This window comes from Loxodonta africana, chromosome 1, assembly GCF_030014295.1.
Source record: "Loxodonta africana isolate mLoxAfr1 chromosome 1, mLoxAfr1.hap2, whole genome shotgun sequence".
NCBI classification, from domain to species: domain Eukaryota; kingdom Metazoa; phylum Chordata; class Mammalia; order Proboscidea; family Elephantidae; genus Loxodonta; species Loxodonta africana.
In genome coordinates this window covers 7,566,084-7,580,143 of record NC_087342.1, presented here as the reverse complement: position 1 = coordinate 7,580,143, position 14,060 = coordinate 7,566,084, and positions in this window count along the sequence as shown.

The window sequence follows — 14,060 nt, the reverse complement described above, 5'->3', positions numbered from 1 at the left end:
GACAGAATCCACAGAAATCACTGTGGCACAGCATGTGTGAACAAGACCATCGATACTGGGTGAAAAACAAACCAGCCCTAGTCTGGTTTCCCTCTTTAAAATTGGGCATATTAATATTTTATTTTCAGCAGCTGTGAGGAGGTATATATTATTGATGAAATCATGTTTTGTAGAGCTTCAGAATTTCTGGCCTTTCCCGGTCTATCATCTACCCAGCACAACGGTGAAGAGAGCACTGGAAAGAGTCTTTCAAGGCTCTAAAAAAAAAAAAAAAGGCTCCAGCAAGCAATAATAATGGAAGAATCTTTGTGGTTACCTGCTGTTGAGTCAACTGACTCATGGCAACCTCCACGTGTGCAGAGTAGAGCTGCTCCAGAGGGTTTTCAAGGCTATGACCTTTCAAAGCAAATCGCCAAGCCTGTCTTTCAAGGTGCATTCGAACTGTAAACCTTCCAGCTAGTAGTTGAGCGTTTAACCACTGCACCGCCCAGGGACTCCTAATGGGTGTTACTCACTTCCGACCTCCCTAGCCCAGGTATTCCTTGACCTCTTCTCCTCTCCACCACACTTCCCTCCACTGCTTTTTAGAGTGAAGTCTAGAAGCCAGTGAAAGGGAAGGATGTTTGGTGAGCAGAGACATTCCAGAGCTTTTAAAATTTGGAACTATGAGAAAGTCACCATGCAAACTGCCATGTACTCCTCTCAGTCAATCTCCAAGTCCTGTGACGATGTAAAGAAAGGACAAAGAGGTGGCTGGTGCCAATGAGGAGCATAGAACTAGGAGGACCCATGCCAAACCCTCGTTTTTCTCACCCCTCTTTTGCTGCAGGAGTTGGCCGTAGTGATTGCCTGTCACTTACTGATCTAGTTTTGGCAATAATTGAAAACAAGCTATAACAGTCATACTGGGCCTGAAGACATGTACTTACTTCATCATCTATCTTAAATATTCTTAAATATCATCTTACATATCCTCTTCCAGTCCAACACAGAGCAAGTGCGAAACCTGCCACATTTCACTCTCCTTTGTGACAGGATATCTTAAGGATTAAATGCCATTTTGTGCATATCCATTGCACAAAGTCATTTTCTCAGGTGATGCTTTCCAGAGTAATTCTTGCCCTCACTTCACTATTTCCTAGTTGCTTGGAACTCAAATATGGACTTAAGAGGATAGAGGGATATGAAAGAACAGTCTTTGCTTTGTAATTTCCCAGTATGGACACTTGGGAAAGCAACGTTAGTTGGTGCCAGATCCAGGGAGATGGGTAACTGCTATTATAATACTCTCATCTGCTTTGCAACTCCATTTCAATCTTCCATCTGTGCCCAGTCACCTTTACTCTTCAGCCACTTTAGCCTGAGGATGTTGTAGAAATCCCTGGAATGCTGACTGCTTTGTTTGGGGGTCATTGAGTGCCTGTAATCAACTAGTGTCCAGAAGAACTATGTTGTTGTTGTTATTGTTAGGTGCCGTCTAGTCAGTTCTGACTCATAGCAACCCTATGCACAACAGAACGAAACGCTGCCTGGTCCTGCGCCGTCCTCACAATCATTGCTATGCCTGAGCCATCCTTCTCAATCCATCGCACTGAGCTATAAGAATACGTAAAATTTCTCCTCTGGAGAATGAGTAAATGGAAATCTGTCATGGTTTCTTTTGGTCTGCACTCTCCTTAAATTTTAAGTACCTTCGTTATCGAAATGCATGGACTGCAGCCATAGTTGAACATTGTTACTGTGTTTCCTCTCTTTTTAGGGAAGTGACAGCTTGACTATTAAGTGTATCTCAAAATGCTCAATGGAAACAGTTCCGATGCCCAGGGTGGTGTGGGGTAGAGAATAATTATACATCTGCCTCGTATTTTTCCGTGTTCAGTCATCTTTTTCCTACTTGAGTGAAACTTAATTTCATCCATAGACTTAAAATCATTAAAAATCACAGAGAGCTGATGAGTGGCCACCCGACCAGGCCATATGGGCCAGTTGTTAGGCCCAAAGTGTTTCCTTCCTTATTTTCACCGACTTCACAGAGAAGCATGAGTGTCCTTTTCATGACTGCGTCCTTGGAGTTAATTTCATTTACAAGGGATCCAAGATCAGCACTTGCCTAAGTAAATAAATTAATTACTTAATCTGATTTCTCAGTCATAAACCTCTTACACCCACCGCGTTTTGAGAAGATCAATCAATATTTTCCTTGAATAATACTCTCAAAACTTCAGAATGCTACAGCTATCAGCAAAGGCCCCTTAGGGACTTAAAAACATTAGCCCGCATGACAGACTTCATCCTGGCTGAGAAAGGATTCACCCTCTACTTTAATCCACCTGCCATTTTACTCCTTCTTTCCATCCTTCCCCCTCTTCTCATCTCTGCTAGGGTAACTGAAATAATGCCACTAGAGGGTGCTCAGAAACCCTGGTGGCTTAGTGGTTAAGTGCTATGTCTGCTAACCGAAGGGTCAGCAGTTTGAATCCTCCAGGCGCTCCTTGGGAACTCTATGGGTGGTTCTACCCTGTCCTATAGGGTCGCTATGGGTCGGAATCTACTCAACATCAATGGGTTTGTCTGGTTTTTTTTAGAGGGTGCTCATGCATGAAAGGGTTTTTTTTTTGAGGCCCTCATAAACTTCTATTCCTGCAGAAAGATGCCAAGAAAATTGCTTGGATATGTAACAGCTGGGTTGCCCTTCTTTTTGCAAACTGAAATTCATGCCCCTAGATTGAAGATAACTCTACTGACTCACTATGGATTTTGAAGCTTATAGTATGTGGGTATTTATTTTCATTTGCAAATAACCCCAGTTTTTTTTTTTTTTTTAGCTATGGTTGGCTTTTAACCCCAGTATCTAAAAAACTGATAACTTAATTGACTTGTAATTAAAAAAAAAAAAAAAAAAAAACTATTTTTAAAAGAATTACATTAGTATATTTGGCCAAGTAGAGTATTTTAGTTTAGATGTATAAAACTGCCAAAAAAAAGTCAGATCCTGAATTGGGAAGTTAGCCTTGAGTCCAGCTTATGGCTTAGATCATAGATGGTATTTGAAGTTAGGCAATGCACATGTCAGACAGGTGGGAAGCAAATGTATTATCCATAGTTAGGCTGGATATAGATTGGAGCAGATGGCTAGCTTCAGGACAGGAGAGGACAGAAATTGTGGCAGACATTTAATGTCAACTCATTGGTAGGATGGGATAGATGGGCTTTAATACTGAACGCAGTAAAGATGTCAATTCTCCCCAAATTGATAGATAAGTTTAATGTAGTTCCTAGCAAAATACCAGAAAGTTTTTTTTTTTTTTTTAATGTAGAAAAAAGCATTCTAAAATGTATACGGAAAGACAAAGGAACTAGAGTAGCTAAAATTATTTTGAAAAAGAATAACAAAGTAGGAGGAATTTGTCTACTCATTTTCAATATTTATTATGACTCCATGGCAATGGCTATTATATATTTACAGCAGTCAAGACTGTGTGGTATTACTGGAGGGACAGACACATAGACCAAAGGAAAAGAATAGAGAACTCAGAGACAGAACCACACAAATATGCCAAAATGATTTTTGACCAAGGTGCAAAAGAAATTCAATGGAGGAAAGACAGACTTTTAAACGAATGGTGTAGGAACAATTGAACACTCACAGATAAACAATAAATGAATAAAACTTAACTTAAACCTCAGATTTTATACAAAAATTAACTCAATAAGGATCACAAACTTAAATATAAAACATAAAACTTTGGCAGGGGGGACCAGCAGAAGTTTTTCAGGATCTAGGGATAAGCAAAGAGTTTTTATACTTGAAACCAAAAGCACAATCCATAAAGGAAAACTTGATAAATTGAACTTCATCAAAATTAAACAATTTTTCTTGCAAATGACTCTTAAGGATGAAAAGACAAGCTACAGAATGGGAGGAAAAAATCAAACCACATATTTGACAAGAAATACTACCTTAGCGTGTAATAACTTGAATGAATCTCCAGAGAATTATGCTAAATGAAGAAGGCCAATCTCCAAAGATTACATACTATATGAGTCCATTTATAGAGAAGATTGAAATAATATAGTAAGTAACAAGATCTGTAAGTGAGCTCAATTATACTGTAACTTCCAATTAGAAAAGAGTATATATTCTATTCTGAAAAAAAAAAAAATCTACAATGTAACGTAAAAATATCTGTGATTTGTACTGGTCACAGGTATTTTAATACTACTGTGATTTATTGCATATATTCTTAATGGAAGAAAATGCTAAATTTCAACTAGAGGTTAGTGAAAATAATGGTGTGATGTTGTTTTCCTATCCAAGTTCACAGATCTCCTGTTAAAAACCCTTGGTGTAGCTGAAATATTCAGAAGTCTGTGAGATTCCTGACAGAACTATTTCTCCACCTGCAGGGTTACCTTCAGAGATCTCGTTAAGTTGTCCCTGTCCCTTTTTAAAATTTTGGTTGCTAAAGAATTCTGCCGTCCTTTTGCCGGACTTTATTTCCATGGAGCTAGGAAATTAGCTTTGTCTTAATGGCCTCCTCTCTTCCCAAGTGGCAAAGTGGTTAAGAGTTTGGCTGCTAACCAAAAGGTCGGCAGTTCGAATCCAACAGCCGCTCCTTGGAAACCTCATGGGCAGTTCTACTCTGTCCCATAGGGTCACAGTGAGTTGGAATTGACTCCACAATGGGTTTGTTTTGGCTTTCTCTTCCCAAGACCATCATTTTACACTGTCCTACATCATATCTCTGTTCCTACCTTCAAAGGTACATATTCTAGAAATGATGGTGGGTGCCTCATGTGTGACATTACCATCTCCCAGAGAAAAAGAGAAGTTAATTCAGTTGGACCCTGCCTGACTTGATAATTATATTAACAGATTTTAAAAGTAAAAGAAAACAAATTGGTGAAATTGTGGGTGACTACGGATGAGTGTTTTTTGGCTTATCAGCATGGTTGCTTTTAGTGTTACTATTCTTATTATTTTATTATTGTTGTTATATTAGCATATTTAAAAACTGATAGATGGATGACAGGTAAAGACAAGAGCTTGAGTATACATTGATAATATAGTGGCAAGTTCACTAGATTCAGGCTTCAGGAGGCTGAGTTCACATCCCAGTATCCCAGTTCCTCCTTCATAACATATGGTGTGACTTTGGGTGAACTTCCTAACCCCCCTGGGCTTCCATTTTCCGATAGGTAAACTGAGGTGAATTCTCTGAAGCCTCCCCCAGCTCTAACTTTCTATAATTAGACAGTTTAAAATTTATTGCTAGATACATTACAACATTTTTAATGCATCTTATCTGCAGCTAAGCTACTCTTTTCATCCTTTAGAGCACGTAAATATTCAGTCAAAAACTCGCACTTTCTTTTGGGGTTTGGAGCTGGCTAATTCCTCTTTTAACACTTGCAGACTTTGGATTATCTCCTTTCATAAGGGTGTGACGCTACCTGACACAAAATGCTCTGGTCTTCTGAAAAATGATACCTTCAATACCTTCTTTCAACACCGTTATAATTGACTTATCCCCTCATCTACCCACTACTGTTGTTCATAGTCTTGGCATTAGATGGATGCCTCTCCTGATTATAACCGGATGTTTGATCTTTGGCTATGACTTGCCTGTAAAAAGCATGTGTATACAGACAACGTCTGTGAGTGTGTGCATGTGTGTGTCTTTTAAGTTTTCTTATTGATGCACGTGATAGGATCCAACAATGTCTCTGTGTGGAGATTCTCCAGCATGGTTGAAAGAAGTGTTTAGCATATTATACCAGGTGTGTTTCTTAGTACACTCTTTCCAAAGCATTTTCTAATTACAGAAGAATTCAAACAGGAATCGTCACATTTTAGAAGCTGTAGCAGATGGGAAAAGCAAATCACAGAATTTCTGAACCCAGAGGTGTCATTGCTGCCACACAGATTTTCAGCTGGGTTAGCTATTTTGCCTCAGTTTCTGCCCCTGTGTTTCACACCATTCGAGAGACTTCCCATTTGAGGAAATTTGGAGCAGTGGGAACCCCCTTCCCCCTCCATCAGAGACTTGCCTGACCCATGCTTCCTTGTTTGTTCCCCTCCTACCTTATTAATGCAGCCGTGAGTACCTTTCCAGAACTCTTCACCTGCCACAGCGATGAGGGATCAGGTGCCAGGTAGAGTAATCAATCTGGAGGGCTTTTAGCAGCGCATCCTGCCGCTGTTTGACAGCATGTCTCTGTCAAGGAGACTGTCTTCCTTAGATCAATAAATCAATCAGCTCTTTTTACATCTTATGAAGCACTCCTCACGCCCCGTGTCACTCATGCGGCACCACACACAAAGGGAGAATCAGAGTCGAGGTCGGCCCGAACCGTCCCCATTCACTTTTTATCCCATAATCACATATCCTTCCCCAAAATCAATTCCCAGCACAGTGGTAATGGATCAGAGTCCAGTCCTTCATTCCTCTGAACTGAAGATTAAATCTGTCTAAAGCACTGGATGTTTCTGTGGGTTTAAAACTAAATAAATCACATCGGTAATTCAAAGGAGACTAATTGCAAGGTTTATGATTAGAATCACTCAAAGGACACAGCAAAGGTATATTTTAAAAAGAAAAAAAAAAAATGTAGATTCCCTGATGTCTTAGAGTTCTCTAGAGAGAGAGAGTGAGAGCAGATTTATTTTAAGGAATTGGCTCATGAGATTTTGTGGGGTTGGCAAGTCCAAAGCCTGTAAGTCAGGTGACAGGCTGGAGATTCCTGCAGCTTTGTGTGTGTCCCAGAATCCATAGGTCAGGTAATGGGAAGAGAAAAGAATTCTGGCAACATGTCTATTTCTTGTTCAGAGGCAGAACACACACTAGGAAAAACTCCCTTTTTGTTCATAGGCCCTTCAGTTGGTTAGTTGAGACTCACCCACATTATGGAAGGTAATCTGCTTTACTTAAAGCCAATAACTACTGCATAACAGCAACTAGGCTGGTGTTGGACCACACAACTGGGAGCCCTAGCCTAGCCAAGGTGACACATAAGATTAAATACCACACCTGATACTGCTTAAAGCAATCCTAGAGCTATCTCAGATTCTCAAAGCAGGGAAGGACCTCAGAGGTCATCCAGTGGGTCTGAGGCAGTTGTTGACTCCTGTGCATAGAGAGGTCCCAGCTGCCTTGTTGGCAGAACATGGGAGAAGGGCTGATGATGAATCCCTGCACCTAGAGCAAACCATTTGCATTTGTTTCATATGTTGAGTTTCTGCCTAAGAAATCATTTAAATAATGAATTCTATTGCTTTGCAGGAAAAAAAATGAAAAACAGTAATTTAAATCATGTCTTGTGCCCTCACATTGCAAATGGAGACTGGATCCCAGATACATTATGTAGCCTGGTCAAGGCTACAGAGCTCAAAAGTTGCAGAGTTGGGATGAGATACCGCAGCACCCATATTCTAAACCCTTTGAAGAAAGTGACTTTGGCTGTTCAAAGAGATTTCTCATGCAAGAATATTTTCCTCTTCAGAGGATACCAAGGAACTTTGGAGCCATGGCTGCGCAACAGTTCCAGGCATAGGGTAGGACAGGCTAAGAGGAAGTATTCAACTGATGTTGTCCTGTTTCCTCATGGTTGGAAGGAAGCTTGACCTAATGGGTGGAGGTATGATTTTTGGAGCTAGACAAATACAGTATTGAAGCCTGACCCATCTCTCAGCTTCACAAGGCAGAAGGGCTTAATAGTTAATAAATTCAGCTCCAGAATCAGCTGAAGTACAAACCCGGGCCCACCCTTACAGTTTAACCTTGGGCAACTGACTTCAGCTTTCTGAGTCTTGGTCTCTTCATCTGCCAGGCTGTGATGACTGACAGGCATCTGCAGGATCCGTAAAGATAGAGCCGAGTTATCCCATGGGCCCCTCTGAATCCAAGACAGTCCCCTTTCCCTCATCCCTGTCTGCTGTGAGGGCTGCAGTTGCCCGTATGCCTCCAACTTGGTGTCAACATGCCAGCTTTGAGCTGAGGCTTGAGTAGCAGCCTCACTTTTTTAAACCCCAAATCGCCAAGCTTCAAATTAGAAAATGGAAAGAAAATACGAATGGAAACGCCACTGCCTTTTTCATCATCTGTAATTCATGCCATCCTTTCCACACAAAGAAAAATGCAGCTTCAGGCTTCCACACTGAAAACAACAAGAAATACACATTGAACAGGGCAAATGTATTAAAAAAAAAAAAAAATTGCTGTCAAATCATTTCCAACTCTTAGCCACCCTATAGAGTAGAACTGACCCAAAGGGTTTCCAAGGAGCACCTGGTGAATTCAAAATGCTGACCTTTTTGTTAGCAGCTGTAGCGCTTGTCTACTATGACACCAGGGTTTCCAGGGTAACTATAGGTAGGTTGTAATTCATTGAGCCTGGTTGCTGTTCTTTATTAATAGTTATGAGCCTCTGAAAGAGATAAGGGCCACTCAGCATTATATGAATCTAGAACTCACCTCACCTTATCTGCTTTAAAAAAAAAAAAAAAAGAAAAAAGTATTGCATTAAAAAACATAGCATATTTGTTTATAAATTCATTTGAAACTAATTTTCTTTGGGCAATTTCCCTAAACTCTTTGTAATTGTTGTTGTTAGGGGCATTCAAGTCAATTTCTACTCATAGTAACCCCATGTGTCAGAGTCGAACTGTCCCATAGGGTTTCCTAGGGTGTAATCTTTAAGGGAGCAGATCACCAAGTCTTTTTCCCTGCAGAGCCACTGGGTGGGTTCGAATGCCAGCCTTTTGGTTAGCTTAACCATTGAGCCACCAGGGCTCCACCCTTTGTAATAGATGGGGTTATATTGTGACGATAAAAGGGAAGAGTTTTAGAGGCAGCCAGGCCATACAATGAGGCCTAAGGATATGCCCTAGATGGAGGGATAAGTTACAGGCTGCGTGTGTGAAGGAAAAGAAGGATAAGATGGTGTCCTATCCCTTTTATCTACAGGTAAAGAAGATAGATCTGGACTAAAACTTCAAAACAAGGCTAGGAATTACTTGAGTGATAATTTGGAGAAGATAAGAGCATAATTCCTATTGGAAAAAGCCTAAAAGAACTTCCCAACAGATGATGCTGTCAAACTGTAGGAACAGACAGGATTTTGGAGGTCTTCTAACCTGTTGTCCCTCTCTCTGCCCTCCCCCCTACCCCAGGTAGACGATGCCCCTATTATCTAAGTATTGGAGGAGAATTAGACCTGGGTTCCCCATAATTCTCGGTAGTCGTTCTTTCCAATATTCCCTGTTATCTCTCCAAACAGACATTTGTCCACATTCCTCAGGCTTATCCAAACCCTTATTGTGGTGACAGCCTGCTAAAATGAGCATGTAAACTTTTAATGATAGTTAATTTCATATGGGCCATAAAGTAGCAATAACTGTCTTTACGTTCTTGGTTGAAGCCAGTCCTATAATCTCAAGATGGATAGCTTTGCGTGCTTTTACCAATCTCTCGAGCAATCCAGTTTTCCTTGTTCCCCTACTCAGGAGCAGCATACGCTTAATTCTCAGACTAATTAAATGATTTCAGGGAGCTAAGTAGGTATGATGTCTTTAGTTGATTGTTATTAAGTGGCTCCTTACCATCCTGATGTAGGTACATATCCGCCTGTGTTTGTTTCCATTTCCTACTTGCACATCCTCTCTGAATCACACCTGGAGAACACAGTTATATCAGGTTCCATTGTATTCCCCGTTGAATACCATAGCTGCCAAACATATTATCCCTCCTCCAAACACTTTTTTTTATAGAGTAAATAATATGCAGACTTATGCACCCAGTTCCTGTATAGCTACTAGCAGGGAAATCACTGCCAGGGAAGGACAGCGAGTATTTGAAAATCACAGTAGAGCCTACTACTCTGTCCCAACCTTACTCACTGACCAACTCCCAGCTCAAACCCACTATTAAATGTTCCTATTTCAACCCTTACCAAATTCTTCTAGTGTTAATGTTCTTTAGTAGTGTTAATCTGCACTACATATATAAGCATTTATTTGTAAATATATTGTCTTTTGATATTTTAAAATAATTTCAAGTTGTTTCATTTCTTTTTTTTTCATTCAATAGTAAGTTCTTTGAAAGCAGTAACCATGCCTGAAATCCTTTGCCTTGGTTACCCATAGACACAGGATACAGGGCTCACAGAGTTGCTGAGTGGTACAGCCTTAAGCAGCGCACACTGATTGGCTTGAAAAATAACTCATTCTGTGCCTGAGCTGGTTTTTAATGAAGCCAAGTTAACACAAGACCCTACTCTCTAGGTACTTATTAAATAATTTTACTTTTAAGCAAAAACTGGGCATTTTGAACACAACTTACTTTTATAATATAATAATAAAGGCATGAGCCATGTTACAATATTCCCACAAAACACAAAAATACATTTAACATCTAGAGAGGTAAAGATTGTTATTATTTTAGGAATCATAGAATCTTTGGTTACCTTTCAAAATTTCGTTGGGGGTAAAAACGCAAAGCAATCAAAATAATCACCTAGAGAACAATTAGGCTGAAGGCACTTCCATAAAGTGGCTGGAAAAACAAACAAACAAAACTAACTTTAGCCTACATTTAATATAATTGGAGAAAAGTTGTCCCATGGACATGTGTCTCCCATTAGATCCGATATTCTCTTTGTTATTGCAGCATAACCTAGTTTGTCCTGACTAATACTGATCAGCAGAAGCAGCCATTCAGGGCAGAAGGAAAAGGAGAATTGAGCAATTTGCACAGCATTTATTCTTTGAGTGGAACCAGGAGAGCAGTCTAGCTGTAGGGAGTGTAATTTTTCAAAAATAATAGTAAATAAAATGTAATAGCCAGAATGGGACTAGGAATACAAAGAAACTAATTTTGACTTTGGAACCAAGTTAGTCCTGGAGAAGGACATCATGCTTGGTAAAGTAGAGGGTTAGCAAAAAAGAAGAAGACCCTCAATGAGATGGATTGATACAGTGGCTGCAACAATGGGCTCCAGCATAACAATGATTGTGAGGATGGTGCAGGACCAGGCAGTGTTTCGTTCTGTTGTACATAGGGTCACTGTCAGTTGGAACTGACTCAATCGCACCTAACAACTAATAACATGGCAACAGACTGAAAAATATCTACTTACAATAAATATTTTCACCTATGCTGAATAATGTATTATTTCGGGAAAAAAAAAATGGCAAAGGTAGGTATAGTACAATGTTTCTCTGTTACAGAATTTAAAGAATTATCAAAGGTGTTAAGAGACCATCAAATCAAAACTTGACATGTACTTAAATGAGGCTCCCCATCAGGCCAATCTGTGAGTCTGCAGTGCCAAGTTGTTCGGTTCTCAGCTGTCATTCCCTACTCCTTATGGTTTAAGGTCACTTCGCTAGTCATAAGCATGTGTCCTTTAGTCTTTTCAGATTTGTGACCTTAAAAGGGTGGTAAAAATTTTGGGTAGTATTTGCACAACACTAACTCTGTTTCTCTTCCAATCTTTCATTTAATGTAATAAACTTTAAAGCTCTGATTCTGTCCTGCACAGGTTCTAAGCACACACAAATACATTTTCCTTTATGTCCACAGCAGTACCCCTTATTAAGAAGATATTAAATGCAGGGACTTATAATGTTACACTTAGCTCAGCATCTGCTTCATCTCACCCTGTGCCATGCTGGCCGTGTCAGAAGTAAATTAATTCAATTTAGAATTCAATCCAGTAGCCAACAGCTAAGTTATACTGAACTCCATGAAGAGCAAGAGGAAATGCCTCTCCAAGCCCAGACGCTACTTCTCCACAGAGCAGTAATAACGAACAGCTGATCCGATTTGTTCCTCTGTGTGCCTGCGTGCTATTTCTGCTATTGATTGCTTTCTTCCCTGAGTTAGTCTCCCTTTCAAAACCAAGGGGAGAACAGGTGCATTGAGTTCCTCAGAGAAGGATACCATTTTATTAATATTATAGATGTGAAGGGTGGGATCTATGGGGGTGGAGTGGGGAATGGAGAAGAGAGCACAAATGTCCTTGAGCACCAAAAGAGAAATGTGAGCACCTGCTTCCTGCCTGTGTCTGGGACATCTGCAGGATGACTGCTCAGTGTCCCAGGGAAAAGGTTACATGTCTGCCAGTGGCAACCCTGCTGTTGATTGGGTGTATTGTCCCGTGAGATGCAGAAATCTTGGCTTGGAATTTTCCCTTTTGACTTGAGATATTGTGTTGGTGTATGCTTTCTCAGGTTTCTGGCAGTCTGCTACTTAAGAGCAGCAATTTAGGCTTCTTTGCTTTTCTTTGTGCTGACCAGCTCAGAGAATGAAATGAGTATTCATGATATTCAGGGAAATGCATCTGGAACTCCAAACAGCCCTCCAGAGGCTGTGGCACTGCCCGTAAGCCACACTTGGGGCCTGTGCAGTGCAGCAAGGAGGGGAATGTCAAGTGGCTCACACCGCTTCCTCCTGAACCCTTATTTCACGTATGCTCTGTCCAGCCTCTCTTCCAGCAAGTACAATCTTAAGGTCACGCAGCAAGAGGGAAAGACCTGTTGTTCATTCTCTCTGTGCTCCATGATCATTTATTTATTTGCTTGCATGCAGAACTTCAGGTATAATGTCCAGTAGAAAAAAAATAAATAAATAAAACAAGGTTCTGCAATACTCTTGATCCTCTGCAAAGAGCAGAAGACTAAGAATCAGACTCGCCTGGGTTACAGTTCCTGCCTTACCGTTCAATAGCAATGCCACCTAGTGTAAGTGATCTATTTTTTATCCCATTAATGGTCAAAATGTTATCTCCACTATTTCAGTGACGGTTATTATATAAAAATGATTGACATGTTGTACCTGTTGTATATGTTGTGTATATGTAGTTACTGTTCATAAGGGTTGGACTGTGGACGCATGCATGTCGAGGAGAGGGCAGGGCAACCAGGATGCGGAATGTCCATTAGCACCAAAAGGAAAATGCAAACAACTGCACCAGGAACTAGAATGGATGGCTGCAAAGTGTCCCAATAGAAGAGGCTACATGTGTGAGAATTGAAACCCAAGTACAGATTGGCTGCAGATTGGTGTGCCTCACTGGTGCTGGATACACAGTAGGTGCTAAGAATACTCATTGTCTCCCTTTCTTTTTCTTTACTTGTTTTCTAAATTCTGACCATAGCCTTTTTACTTCTCCAAAAGTCACTTTGTTCAATCAACAGTTCTTTTTTATTTACCTTAAGGAAAATCGATAGTATGATATTTTCCAGAAAACAGTATGCTTTTTGGTTAAAAAAAAAAAAAAAAGTTCTTTCTTTAAGGAGAGCAATGATGACTTTTAGTTTAATTTTTTACATCACTGAGCATGCTCTTGGCAACCCAATACAGAGAAGAAAAAAAAAAAAATGCCAGGAGGGCACAAAAGATAGGAGTTTTTAACATTATGACAAATGCGTGGGCAGGGGAGTGGGGAAATGATGGTGCTAAAACTTAGTAGATAATTCAGTTTTTTAAAAATGTTTCACCTCTAGGAAATAGGAACTACAGAATTTAATATGAGTATTTAAAAAATTACCTAGTGGCCAACTGATTGGAAGAGATCCACATTTGTGCCTATTCCAAAGAAAGGTAAATCAATGGAATGCAAAGATTATCAAACAGTATCATTAATATCACATGCAAGTAAAATTTTGCTGAAGATAACTCAAAAGTAGTTACAGCAGTACATCGACAGGGAACTGCCAGAAATTCAAGTCAGATTCAGAAGAGGATGTGGAACTAGGAATATCATTGCTGATGACATATGGATCTTGGCTGAAAGCAGAGAATATCAGAAAGATGCTTACCTGTGTTTTATTGACTACGTGAAAGCATTCAGGTGTGTGGATCATAACAAATTATGGACAACATTGGGAAGAATGTGACTCCCAGAACGCTTAATTGTACTCATGCAGAACCTGTATGTAGACCCAGAGGCATTTGTTCAAACAGAACAAGGGGACACTGTGTGGTTCAAAATAGGAAAAGTGTGTGTCAGGATATCTTTTTGCCATATTTATTCAATCTGTATGCTGTCCAAATAAT